The sequence below is a fragment of the Durio zibethinus genome, chromosome 15, assembly GCF_047325235.1.
Source record: "Durio zibethinus cultivar Kanyao isolate XHJ-2024 chromosome 15, ASM4732523v1, whole genome shotgun sequence".
NCBI classification, from domain to species: Eukaryota; Viridiplantae; Streptophyta; class Magnoliopsida; order Malvales; family Malvaceae; genus Durio; species Durio zibethinus.
In genome coordinates this window covers 20,011,566-20,025,238 of record NC_143176.1, presented here as the reverse complement: position 1 = coordinate 20,025,238, position 13,673 = coordinate 20,011,566, and the positions used below count along the sequence as shown (strand labels likewise).

The 13,673-nt window shown below is 28.6% G+C and overlaps 1 long non-coding RNA gene across 7 annotated transcripts; it reads right to left on the bottom strand.

The window, feature by feature from the left end:
• LOC111301247 (uncharacterized) lies at window positions 1-3,920 on the bottom strand. 7 transcript variants are annotated; one of them, XR_002691489.2, is made up of 8 exons: window positions 3,583-3,910; window positions 3,046-3,145; window positions 2,037-2,147; window positions 1,784-1,929; window positions 1,509-1,680; window positions 1,248-1,348; window positions 772-922; window positions 370-598 (listed from the first exon to the last, which is right to left on the bottom strand). It is a non-coding gene; the product is annotated as an uncharacterized LOC111301247 (long non-coding RNA). The 7 variants fall into 7 exon arrangements; XR_016328273.1 differs by having other exon boundaries at window positions 1-598; window positions 1,248-1,680; window positions 3,046-3,174; window positions 3,583-3,920; XR_016328272.1 differs by having other exon boundaries at window positions 1-598; window positions 1,248-1,680; window positions 1,784-1,901; window positions 3,583-3,919.
• Window positions 3,921-13,673: the final 9,753 nt, after the last annotated feature.

Genomic DNA, 13,673 nt, shown 5'->3' with positions numbered 1-13,673 from the left:
TTACCGACTAAAAATAGTATGATTACTTCATTGAGAAACAAAAAAGTACTCTTAGTAAAACATTTTAAGGTCCCAGACTAAATTGAACAAAAAGAAAATCATTCTCTTAAAGTTCATTCAAATTCAAATACCACACTTTAATGCCTCATACTTGGACAAACTCCTTCCTACTTCACACCATATAAATTCTTTCAATTTTGAGGATCTTGATATCATTTGGTAGAATTTGGGCTAGATGATTGTGAAGTTACTGATGTCAACAACCTCAAGGTTATCAACAGTCTCACCAATGTCAAGATGCATCATGCTAACATCATCAATCTTGACATATTTCAAAGTACCTTTCCCATAGGGCACTTGAGCACCTGATTTCTCCTTAATTTTTTTTTTTTCATTTTTCAAGAACTATATATATAATAAATGTACTACAACTCTTCATTTATCTAAAAAAAAAACAATAATTTCATTTACATATCCACTAAACAAGATTTGGCTCTTACCCAATCTGCAGACTAGTCAAAGGATAAAGATCAGGAAAAGAGTCCATTCTTTTAAGTTCTAACTATCTGCTCTCAAAAACCGTCCACTGCCCTTTACCCTGAAAAAAATAGCCAAATCCAAATATCAACTTACTTTGGAAAAAACAAAACATTAATGATGTTGCGAAGGAAACATGATTAAGAATCCAGTAATTTCTTGATGAGATTAAACACCAGCAAAGACATATATCATTAATAAACATAAAAAAATACCAATGATCAAGAGCATAACCTTTTGATTTTTTTTTCCTTTCTTTTTGCAGGTTTTCTTTTTGTGTGCAAGAAATGCAAACCCCAAATCAAAATCTTGGTCGTGCCATGTCATCAAGTAAGTTATCAGACCGTTGAACACACAATCATGGTCTATCTGGTGCCCCTTCAACCTATAAAAGTAAGAAATCGTTGTGATAAAATAATGGATGCTAAAATGAAAGTAAAAGCCAGTAGATTTCATTCTAAGGCATTAACATAATGTTCATATATCCGCCCTTTTAACAGATAGAGATTACTCTCATCCCCATCTTTTCTTCACATAAGAAGAAGAGAATAGCATGGCTCTAACAAAGTCATATCCACAGTTTAAAATAACAGAGGTTCCTTAATCAACTTTATCTAAGCCAATTTGGTCCTAAAGCATGTAAAAAGCATTTGAATTTTCTTAAAGAGAGAATTAGAAGTAGCTTTAAAGAGATAATCATAAGTAGTAACCTTTTTCCTAATGCAAGAACGGCGGGCGTGATGGTCTTCTATTCTGGTGCCAGCTTTGGCTTGAACATTAAGGAGGAGAAAGGTTAACCATGCACATATGCCTGCAGAAATAGTGGGGGACAAATAAATCATCAAACAGGTGCATGCTACATGCTAAACTTTCATCTTCAAGTGGTCTGATATGATATTATGCCATTGTAAAGAGAATCATGCAGATGTGACAAATGATAGAGCAAGATAAATGTTAATGCAAAAACATACCAGACTGGTATCCACAGGACCATGATCAAAATGTTTCTATACGCTCTAAGGCCATAGAAAGATATGTAATCATGAGTTTTAGAACCAAGAACTTCATAAAGATTATGCAATATTGAATTCTATCCTCTGCTAAAAGTTCCATACTGCAAATGCATTATGGCTCTCACAGATGCTGCACCAGCATCATCAATACCCCGTGTTGAACTTAAAATCAGTTCAAATATAATAATATTATCTGAACTCCAAATTAAAAGAGTAGTGGCAAAAATTACAACCTAGAAACCAGGAAGCAGAGGTATGACAATAATAACCCTGAAACACTTCTTATCATTGTAAGCCCGCATAATATGCCGTATAATGCTTCTAACACACGATGCCAAATAATTTCATCCCCTGAGAGGCCCGATATAAAAAATTGGTTCTGGAAAAGATTGTAAAAGAATGAAACAACAGAGGGGGAATAAGCCGTGTAATTACATCTTTCATAGTGAAATAGCCAAGTAAAAGATTAAGAAAATCAGCATATACCTCTATATAAACAAAATGTTCTGCTTTCTCAATGAGGGAGCAATAAGCACAATAAATGTTCTCTTCTATTTGGCTGGTTCCAGCAGACCACTGACTGACAGTCCTTATAATCTGAAAATTATAGATCATCACTGATTCGCACTACTTATAAGCTCAAATTCCCTTTTCAAAAGAAAAAAGAAAGTCAAACAGAACAGTAAAAATAGTGACAGGTCACATTAATGTCATCATTGTGCCAAGCCTAATCTAACTGTTAGCCTTCCTTTCATTAGTGAAAGTGGAAGGTCATTAGGCACAAAAGAATTTCATGGGCTGGAAATGCACAGTACTGATGGCATGAGCCAATATTATGACCAGAGACATTACTTTTTTTTTTCCCTATTGCTATAATTTTTATTTTAGTCTTGTAACAGTAATATGTTGTTTAACAAAGTCTATGACCTGAATTTCAATGAAATTTTTGTTTACTTTCGAAATAACACTAAGAAATTGGGATATCAAAATAACAAAATATAAACAAATATCATAAGTCATATGTAAAACTTTTAAAAGTCTTAAGGTAAGATTATTAAGATAATTTCAAGAATAAAGATTAAGTCACTCAAGAATAACAATCAAAGATAAACCTTAGTGAGGGATGCAAGACAATCAGTAGTGCAGCTAGCATTGGAAATGATGTCGTATTCAGGCTTGTAATCCTTCTCATTAATACCCACAACAAACATGAGAGCATCCTTGCTGGGGACTGAAATGATTACTTTCTTAGCACCACCAATGTGAGATAAGTTGTATGTAAGTTTAATACAATTCAAAGCAAAGAACCTTAACCATTCAAGCTAAAGAGTTCATAAATCAAATCATCCCTTCGCATTAGACAGAAACTTATTCCAAAGAAACAGACCAAAATGGGACAGGGCATTAATAAATCACAATTCGAACAAAATTATGCATAGAAAATAACATAAAACAAATAAAAAATGCAAAGACAATCAAACATATAACAAAATACCTTCAAGTGGACAGCGGCCTTGCTGTTGTCATTGAACACTTCAGTTGATTCAACTATGTATTCAGCTCTGGTCTCACCCCATGGAATCTCCTCTGGGTTCCTAAAGTTACACAAAACGCAATTCACTTACTGCAGACTCATATATAATAAACAAACAAAAGTTAAAATTAAACATTCCAAAAAACTAGAGCAAATTTACATAATTAATACCAAAAACAATAACTGGCTTCTCGCCAAAGAAAAATACAACCTTTAAACTAAAGAGAAGTAATATGTAACTCAAAAAAGAAGAGAACTCAAACAAATTACACCACATCACATGCAACAAAACAAAATCCCATTAACTTAAAGATACATAAAGATAATCATAAAAACAAACCATCCTTAACCTTCAACTTAATCTCGAAAAACACTGAAGAATACATGCCCAAAAAATCACTAATCAAACACAGAATACAAAGCAATCTACCAAAAAAAGAAATCATTCCAACTATCATCCATAGTATTCATTGGGTAAAGTTCTCAATCACCACTTACCTCGCTTTTTTTTAGAACACTTTCTTGCAAACTTAGTTAACCCCATGGCTAACCACTTTCGGAAATCCATGGCCTAAACCTAGAAATTTGGTTAAAAAAACTCTCAAAACCCAACAGCTGTATGATTCTATGGGTTGAAAATAATACAAAGCAAGATCCTGACAGCCCAATTTTGATACATAAAACTTCAAAATGAGCACCTGGTTTTTTTTTTTTTTTTTTTTTTTGGCTGTGTAGAAAGAAGAGGGAAAAAATAGTCTAAAGCAAAGAGAAGAAAGACAGAGGTTGAAACGCAATGGGCAAAGCACGGACAGCTGCCAATACAAAACTATAGTAGCATTGATTTATATTGCACGTGTGTAAAGATAGAAGCGCCCGACAACTGCAAGCAAAACGTTTAAAAATATATATACTATATGTGTCATCATCGTATCCTCAAAGAATCCTTTTTATGTAAAGTAGCATTGATGTACCCAAATTATCTTATCAAAATTGTTTGAGCGTCTCGTTATTTATAATTATCTAATTCTATCTATATGAATGTCATCCAATTTTTTTTTTTAAATGTATCATAAGATCTTGTATTTTTTTGTTTTTAGGAATTTAATTTTTTTGTTATTATTTTAAAAATTTTAATTTTTATAATATTATTTTATAAAAATTTCAATTCAATTGTTAATAATACACAGATTAAATTCTTTAAAAAATAATATTATAGAAATTAATTTTTTTTAAATAATATTATAAAGATAAAATTTCTTTAAATAATTCAATAAAAATTAAATTCTTAAAAATCAAATAAAACAGAAACTTGTGACAAATTTTTATTTTTATATTTTTTTATGAAATTCGTCCAAACTTCAATCTCTAAACCTTGAATTACAAAATTAAAGTAAAATGACGAAATTAAAATCTACGTTGACATACCTTCCTCAAGGCTTCTTCACCGCTAAGCCAAGAAGTTTAAGGCAAACTAGTGCTTTCCTATCAACATATTCTTTGCTACCTTCCGTAGTTCCTTTATTACTTTTGAAACAGATAAAATCTGGTAATGTTCCAAAATTCCATGTATCTGTCATTAACGCACTATTGCGGGTCCAACCAATGGCAGCTGCTTTAATTTATTGATGGATCACACCACCGTTAATGCCTTATAGAGACATGTAAAATATGCACCCACGTTCTTGCGTGGTGATCTAGTCTCGTTCTTCTATTTCTCCGTAGAATAATTATATGCTTTAAAGCAACAAAGTTTTTTTTGCAAGTCTTGCTCATGAAATTCCAAATCTTGATACTACGTCAGAATTTTTATACCTATAATTTCATATATTCTTAAATTTTTATCAAGATCAATTTATGGAAGCTGTACTCGAAGAATTTATTATCATTATTTTTTGTAATAGTCCAAAATTAATTTCAAAATAATATTTCTTCAAATGGAGGCCAAGACAACAGAAAAAGCATTGAATTTATAGGAATGCAAATAATTAATTACTTATCCTGGGATACAAGTTTAAAGGATCCAATGGGAGCAGTCCCTTGAATGGCAAGTTAATTGAGATTAGATGGTAGGGAGAAGGAACCAAGCCTTGATATGATAACATTGACCAACATCATTATCATAAGGATATATCACTAAACATAAATTTTAAGAGTTATTATAAAAAAAAAATTTATATAATTATTTATATAATTAAATTTATTTTATTAAAAAGGAAGTCTTAAAATTAATTAAATATCTTTAAATAATATACTATAGTCCTTAAAATCAAATTTTAAGGTAAAAAATATAATTACTCATGAAAAAAATTATAATATCCTCGCAACGTTTATCTAAAAAATGATATTAATTTGATTTTAAATTATCTAAGTCATGAGGTTTTTTTGAAATTTTATCAAATAATTTAATTATTAAAAATTGATTTAAAATTACTCCAATAGTTTGATAGCAATTTAAGGTAATTTTCTTACTTCAAGAGTATTCATAAAGATTAGTGTTCCACTTTGAAGAGGCTCTATCATCGAATTTATTTAATTTTACTTTTGAAAATAAATATCTATAAACCGAGTTTATAGCCAGAAATGTCATCTAATCTGTTGGTAAAATTTTCTATTGAAAATTATCCTTCAATCTGTTAGTAGGATTAAAAATATATTTTTTTGTGCAAACTCATTAAATATTTCAATAGTTTGGTAAGACTTAATTTAAAATTCAAATCCTCGAATAGTTTGGTAAGATTAAAACAAAATATTTTATTTTAATTTTTACAAAAATTGAATTGTGAAATTCTCCAATAATCTAGCAAAACTCATATATATATATATATATTTATATTTAAATCCATGAAAAACTCTACTACTTTGGTAAATTTTATAAATTTATTTTTTTAAAAATATTTTTTTATTTTTAGAAAAAAAATCAATTGAAATAAATAGGATAGAAATAAATAAATAAAGATTGGCTTGGCTTCAATGACTGAAAAAAGCTTGGCTGTAGACACAAAGGTTGCTCAACTTGGCAGCTTGGCTAATTTAGCAGCTCGACTTTAACAACTTGAAAAGAATGGGTCAACAGGTCATGTGCTAAGGGTCGGACCAAACCAGACCAATGCGCAAGTCAGTAGTTGGCAAAACGGCATCATTTTCTTTGGATATAAATGGCAAATTTCAAGCATTTTCTTTCAAACTTAAAACTTCTCCTCTTTCTCTACATGTGTTTTCTCTCCCCTCCCTTTAAGGCTTCCACCGTGAAATTTATGATATTCCAGAAACTAGTTAAAAACGTAGATTCTAACATTGAAATTTTCAAATGGTTGTCGAAATCTTCAAATGAATCCAGAAATCACCATCTCCGACCACCCTGAACTTACCTAAAATTTGAAATATGCTAGAAATTTCAATCATTTTCTTGAAAAGTCCAAAAAACTTCTAAAATCTTAAATCTAACTCAAAAAAAACCTAGATACCTAGATTAAAAAAAATGGAAGTTTACTCTGAACCTAGAAAAAGCCAAAATTTCTAGAAAAAAAGACCAACAAAAAAATCCCAATAATAGAACCCAAAGATCCACTCCAAATATTTCAACAATTTTTAAAAGTCCTAAAAATTTCAGAGGGACTTTTAGATTAGATCATAATAAACCAAACTCCAAACCCAGAAAATACCCATAAACCAATCCCAATTACAATAAGAACCTTAAACCTAAAGAAATTTTAAAACTTTTTTTTTTTTACTTTTTTTTGGACTTTTGACCTTTTTTACTTTTTTTTTTACTAGTTAAAAATAAAAATAATAATAGTAATAAATAAATAAGTCCAAAAATTAAATCAAATTAAAATTAAAATGAAGATTTTTCCTATTGGGCCTGAAACTTCCTAATCAGGACAATTTATGATCAAAACCCATTTTTCAATTTCGAAAAAAAATTTAGACAAAATGAGGTATCTACAATTACCCTCTTTATGCATTTTTTATGAAACAGAAATTATACAAAGACATACACAAACATTGTGTCCAGTTCAACCAATGGTCCTTTAAAAAGAGGCATGCAATTTTAAAAAATAATAATAAATCAAGAAATAGACTCCTCTAAACAAAGGCTAAACAACTTTAAAAATAGGAAATGGGCTTCTTTATACAAATGCTAAGCAACTTTAAAACTAAGAAATTGACTCCTCTAAATAGAAGGTAAACAATTTTAAAAATAAAAAATAAGCTCCTCTGTACAGAGAGTAAACAACTTTAAAAATAGGAAATAGAAAATGTCAAAAGACATCAAAATTTTTAACTTGAAATCCAAAGATTCATAATTTAAAAATTTAAGGGTTCACAAAATTACAAAGATTTGTAAAGTTCCATAACAAATATTGAAAGATTCCAAAACTCCAAGATTCCTAAAAAATTCATAATGATTTCAACATTTGCAAATATTCAAGATTCACAAAGATTTTCAGATTCGCAAGAATTTCAAGTTTTTCAAATATTCTAAAAGTTCATAAATGACTCAAGATTCTCAGAGGTTCCATATTCGTAAATATTCTAAATTTGTAAGATTTCCAGTTTCATAGAAGTTTTAGATTCATAAAAGTTCTAGATTCACAAGGATTTTAGATTCACAAGCTTGCAAGTTTCACCAAGGTTAAAGATTTACAAGAGTTTTAGTTTTACAAAATTTTTAAAGATTCGCAAGACATTTAGATTCACAAGAATTTCAAAGATTTGCAAGAGTTTCAAAGATTCACAAAAGATTCAAATTCACAAGAATTTTCATGATTGTAAAAATTTACAAATTGTAATTCATATTCAAAAGATTTTTTGGTGATTCACATCCAAAATTTATAGTTTTAGATAAAAAAAATTCATGGATTTATATCAAAGATTTCAAGACTCACCTCCAAAATTCAAAGATTTTCATTTAAAAATTTTAAAGATTCACATTCAAAGTTAAAAATTTTCATTCAAAAAATTTAAAGATTCATAACCAAAATTTCAAATATTCACATTCAAAAAATTTTAGAATTTTACATTCAAAATTTCAAAAATTTTCATTTGATAAAATTTCAGGATTTCACCCAAAATTTCAAATATTCACATTTGAAAAATTTTAAAGATTCACATCCAAAGTTTCAAAAGTTCTCATCCAAAAAAATTTTAAGGTTTCAGATCCAAAATTTCAAAAATTCTTATTCGAAAATATTTTTGGGTTTCGCATTTAAATTTTCAAAAATTCTCATTCCAAAAGCTCCTTTAAGCAAATGTTCCATAACTTTAAAAGTTTGAAAAATTTTCCTTGTAAAAAAAAAAAAGCTCATCATGAAATATTTTTCTCATTCAAAAATTCAAAAGTAAAAAATTTTCTCCAATCAAAGTCAAATTTTGTATGCAATAAATGTCAATGCAAATGTCTTGTACATGTTGCAAACTTAACAATTCAAATTTTCACAAATGATGCAAATGCGTCTCTTAAACAATAATATAGATGACATTCTATGATTTAAATATTCTCTATATAATGCAAATGCATACCCTAACCATGATGCAAATGCAATTATCAAGAATTTAAATACAATATAAACACGATGTATGTAATGCAAATATCACTAAAGCAATGCCATGAAATTCCAATTGTGGTAACAAGATTTTCAAGACTCCACCATCTCACATATTCCTTCTTAGCATCTCAGCATTAATAATTTTAGAACAAATTCTATCCACTTATCTATATTATTTCCTCATTTGGTCACAACTCATAAGTTATATTGACCAATCCATCATTTGTATTCATCGGTGGGTCACCTTATTTGCCATTTTCAGATCATTGTCTCAAGCTTCTTTCACTTTTGTCATCTTTGATTCTTTCAAAAGAATAGAAAAATCTTTTACAAATATTGTCATTCACTTATTTATTATCATTCTTATTCATAACAAAAATGATATATTTTTCTCAATTCATTCAGGGGATGCAAACTTGGTAAAAAACAAGAAAAATGAATATTTATTATCGAAACAAAATTTGGTCAAGAACAAAGCAAAATATTGTGGCTATTTAAATGAGATATTAACATCCAAAAAAATGATTGTTCAGACAATCTTGAACTCTAACTCAAAATTCTTTCACATTCTATTGATATTCTCGATTTTTAAACCAACCATCATTCATATTCTTGAGATCCTCACATGAAGCTATTTTTCAAGTTTTCATCTTTATTTAAATTGCACTTTCAAGTGTCCAATTTAAGTCTTCTTTTTTTTTCTTTTTTCTTTTCTTTTTTTTTTTTGCTCTTTTTCATTTTTCATTTTTTTGGCACATCTTATTTTCATCTTTTCTTCTCATTTCTCTTTCCCCATCAATTATACTTTGATCAAAATTTCAAACAATCCAATGGTAAATCTGCCTTAATTCAATTCATGATTCTTTAATTCAAGTATTCACATTTGTTCAAAATGAACTTTTAAATAACGTAATATAGGTTAAGGTAAGGGGTTATGAAAGAAATGGATGAAGGATAATCAAATCAAGGATCATTTCTTTTCATTTAAGACATCTTAATATTTTGCCCTATCAATTTTTTTTCTTTTTCCTTTTTTTATTTATTTTATTTTTTCATTTTTCATCATTTTTCAAGAAAGATTTGAATACAAAAGGCATTTGCCCTTGAAATCACTAAGGATCTTTGCTTTTTCTATAAATAAGCTTCTCAAACTTTGGTCTCAGTGTGAAAGTAATCTTTGGTTAAGGTTCTTTGAAAAAAAATTTTAATAGACTCAAATGGGATAGCAAATGATAATTTTATTCTTTTTGTGGAAGGGTAGAAGAAATATGGTCATTTCTTATTTCAAATATGAATACTTTAAATGAAAAACAATTATTAACTAAGAACAGACTTGTGAATGAATCATTGCAAGGATCATGTATTACATCACTTTCACTTTTCACTAATACTATGTTTGGATAAACATTAGTAAAAAAAAAGGAAAGTAAAGTAAAGTAAAATAAGGGAAGGTTTTTTAAAGGAAAAAAAAAATATATATATATATATACTCTTTATTCGGATAGTTAAAATTAATAAAGAAAAAGAAAGTAAAGGAATCCTAACAATCATTGTTTGGTTAAATAGTGAAAAGGGAAAGAAATGATTTATTAAACTATTTTTTCGATTATAACCTTTGATAATCTTTGTTTTTACTATAACATTTACATATTTATGTTAATGTATTTCATGTTTTCAATTTTTCTTTATTTCTTCATAAAAATAGTCATCAATAAAATTTATGAAATTTATAAAAATAAAGGAAAAAAATTAAAGACAATAAATTTATTGGTAACGATGTTTTATATTCTCAATCTAATTTTGGAGTTCAAAATCAAACACTTTTAATTTAAAGAAATTAATAAGGATATAATAGTTATTTTATATTTTAAAAATTTTATTATTTTCCTTTCTCTTATTTTTCCCTTAATTTGGGGTAATTAAAAATGAAAAAAGTTGAGGGAAAAGAAAGGAAGCTAAGCATACCTTCATTTCTTTTATTTTTATTTATGTTATATACAAACAAGGAAAAAAATTCCCTATTTCTTTTTGTTTCCTTTCCATTCCTTTCATTTCTCTCTCTTTACCTCAATCCAAATATAGGCTATGCAAAATTCTTTACCAGATTTATCTTCTTTTATTCAACAATCCTAATGAATCAACAATCTCAATTTATCAATCATATCATAATATTTTCAAAATCAAATCCCAAGTTATTATCATGACTATATGAACATTCATTATTTGAAATTAAAGAATGGATATGAAAAAAGATATGAGAAAGTAAAAGTACATAACAATGATTAATTAAAAAGAAAAAATGTCATAAAAATACATTATATTCGCTACTTTGATTAAAATGATGAAAAATAAGATGAAATTTAAGTACATAAAAAAAATCTATATTCTTAAGCAATCCTAAGATAATAAGCAAATTCAGTCAACCTTTTCGTATCTTTCCTAAAATTATGTCCTTAGATGATCAGGTAAAAAGCCTTTGTGTTCATTTAGCTCCCCTGATTCATTAAAACTCACTAAGTCTGCTTGAATCAAATTTTGCACTTTATGCTTGAAAGCAAGGCAAGTTTTTATAAAATGATCCATATTCTCATTATGGTAAACACATGTGGCATTAACATTGTACCATTTAGAATAAGGTGGCTTCAATAGTTTTAAAAGAACTAGAGACACTAGGTCATTCTTGACTAATTCTACGAATAATTCAGTATAGATTATAGGGATAGAATCAATGTGAGCTCTTTCTTGGTTGCCTTTGGATTTTCTCAAACCACTTGCTTGATTGTTAGGCCTTAAAACTAATGTAATAAGAGGATTAGGCCCATATACAGATACTTGAAAGGCTAGTTAATAAAGCCTTGGTTAGATGTTATTTATGGTAAGGACCTTATGCAATATTATTGAGTGTCGGGTAGTAAGCAAAATGTACATATAGTAGATATTGAGCATAACTTTTGAATTATTATCCCTCAAAACTCACCACTGGAGCTTCAGCTTCTTTTTTCTTAGGCATCCTACCTTTATTGGCACTACTGGCTTCTCCTTTTTTAAGTTTGCTACTCTTAATGGCATTTTCAATAATATCCCCTGAGATCACCATATCAGCGAAGTTATTTGTTGCATTCTCTATCATCTTCTCATAATAGGGTACCTTTAAGGTGCTTACGAATAAGTTAATTGTTTCTTTCTCAATCAGAGGAGGTTAACTTAAGTAGTCATATCCTTTAATCATTGGGCATATTTTTTGAAAAACTGCATTGTTTTTTTTTCCATACTTTGCAAAAAAAGGTAATCAAGAGCTATATCTATAATATGACGGTATTGGTTGATGAAAAAATAGGTTAAATCATTTCAAGATTAGGTGTGGGTCCTATCTAACTAGACATATCACCTTGTAGCAAAACTAATTAAACTGTCCTAAAATATATGCATGAGTAACTTTTCATTACTAGCATAAGTTGTCATCTTACGATAGTACATCATAACATGTGTGATGAGGCATTTTGTACTGTTATATTTTTCAAACTCCAATACCTAGTACTAGATAAAGCCAAGCAACATTTATAGAATCGTAAAAATAAATGCCTTTCACAACTTGCAGTCTCTTCTCGAACATGTTCATCATGTGATTAGCTTTAAAGTCTTTCAAACTTTCAATCGCCTTCAATTTCAGCTTCTCATTCTCCTTGAGGTCACCTAAGTTGGGGATCGAGACTAACTCTACTAACTTTTCAATAAAGATAAGATTAGCAAAACTTTGAAATTGTCCTTGAGTTTGTGCAAATGATATTCCTATGTAAGTATACCCTGTAGGGAATATGAATTGTTGTGATGAAGTGCCTTAAGTGGATTAGGCCAGAGGTGGGCCATGACTAGGAGGATACAGAGAATCAATAATATCCTGTAACGGATGGTCACTAGGTCTAGCATTTTCTTCTATAGTTTTTTTTTTTAATTCAACTTGCCTAATGCTTCAAGGATTTTGTTCAACTCCCTTTTTATTTCTTCTTAAGCCTTTTCTAACTTCTCAACACGGCTTGTATTTTCTTGCTCTATTTGTCTTACTCAAGCTCGGGTACCAAACTGGTGGTAAATTAGTTGAGCTATCCTTGAACCTTGATTTACCACAATTAGGGTGCATATTTAGAGTGATATTTATGGAATCATCCAATTATGCATTAGACTAAATGTAAAAATGCATGAATGTAATATGAAAGATTTAATGATGTTAATGCATGCATATACAATAAAAGAAAAACGTTAATAAACATGATATATACAAAGAATAATATATACAACAAATAACATAAAGGGTTACTATGCAAATACAAAGAAAATATATAAATTTTCAAGCAGAATAAATATCTTATCATATATCTTATTTAGGATGTTCTAACACAATGGAAGGTATGGCTCTAACCTAGGTTCAAACTCTTAGGGTTTATTTACAGGCTAAGTTCAAAGGTTTGACAGTCTAATTGTTCTTAAATCACTCCTTACATTATTATCTATAATAGATTAGTAAAACATCCTAATGCTTACCCATTATAGATTATAAGTAAAAAAAGTTCAATTTGAATGGAAAATTTTTGCTAATCTATGTGGAGGCATGAATCTCATGAAGGCATAAGTATTTTACTCCCTCCTAAAGGATAGAACTCGAGTGTAGAGCTTATATTATGCATGTGTAAATAAATGACAGATATATAAAATGAATAAATAAATAAAACAAATAAAATATAAACAATAAAGAAAAAAATCTTAAATTTATTAAATTAGGCTTAGATAATAACAAATCAATTACTAGTCTGACTCTCAACGTCTCAAATGGAGTCATCAAACTGTCATAACATATAGATCCGTAGACCTATTGTTAAACATAGACTTTAAGAATTGTCGTAAGTATTTTTTGTTTAGGTTTAATTAACCACCTAACTGAATCTATCTCATTTTTTAAAAAAAAATTTAATATTAACTTAAGTATATTTAAATAGTAAACTATAATTTACGAAATCAGATTTTAGGTTCAGTAGTGCAATTAAG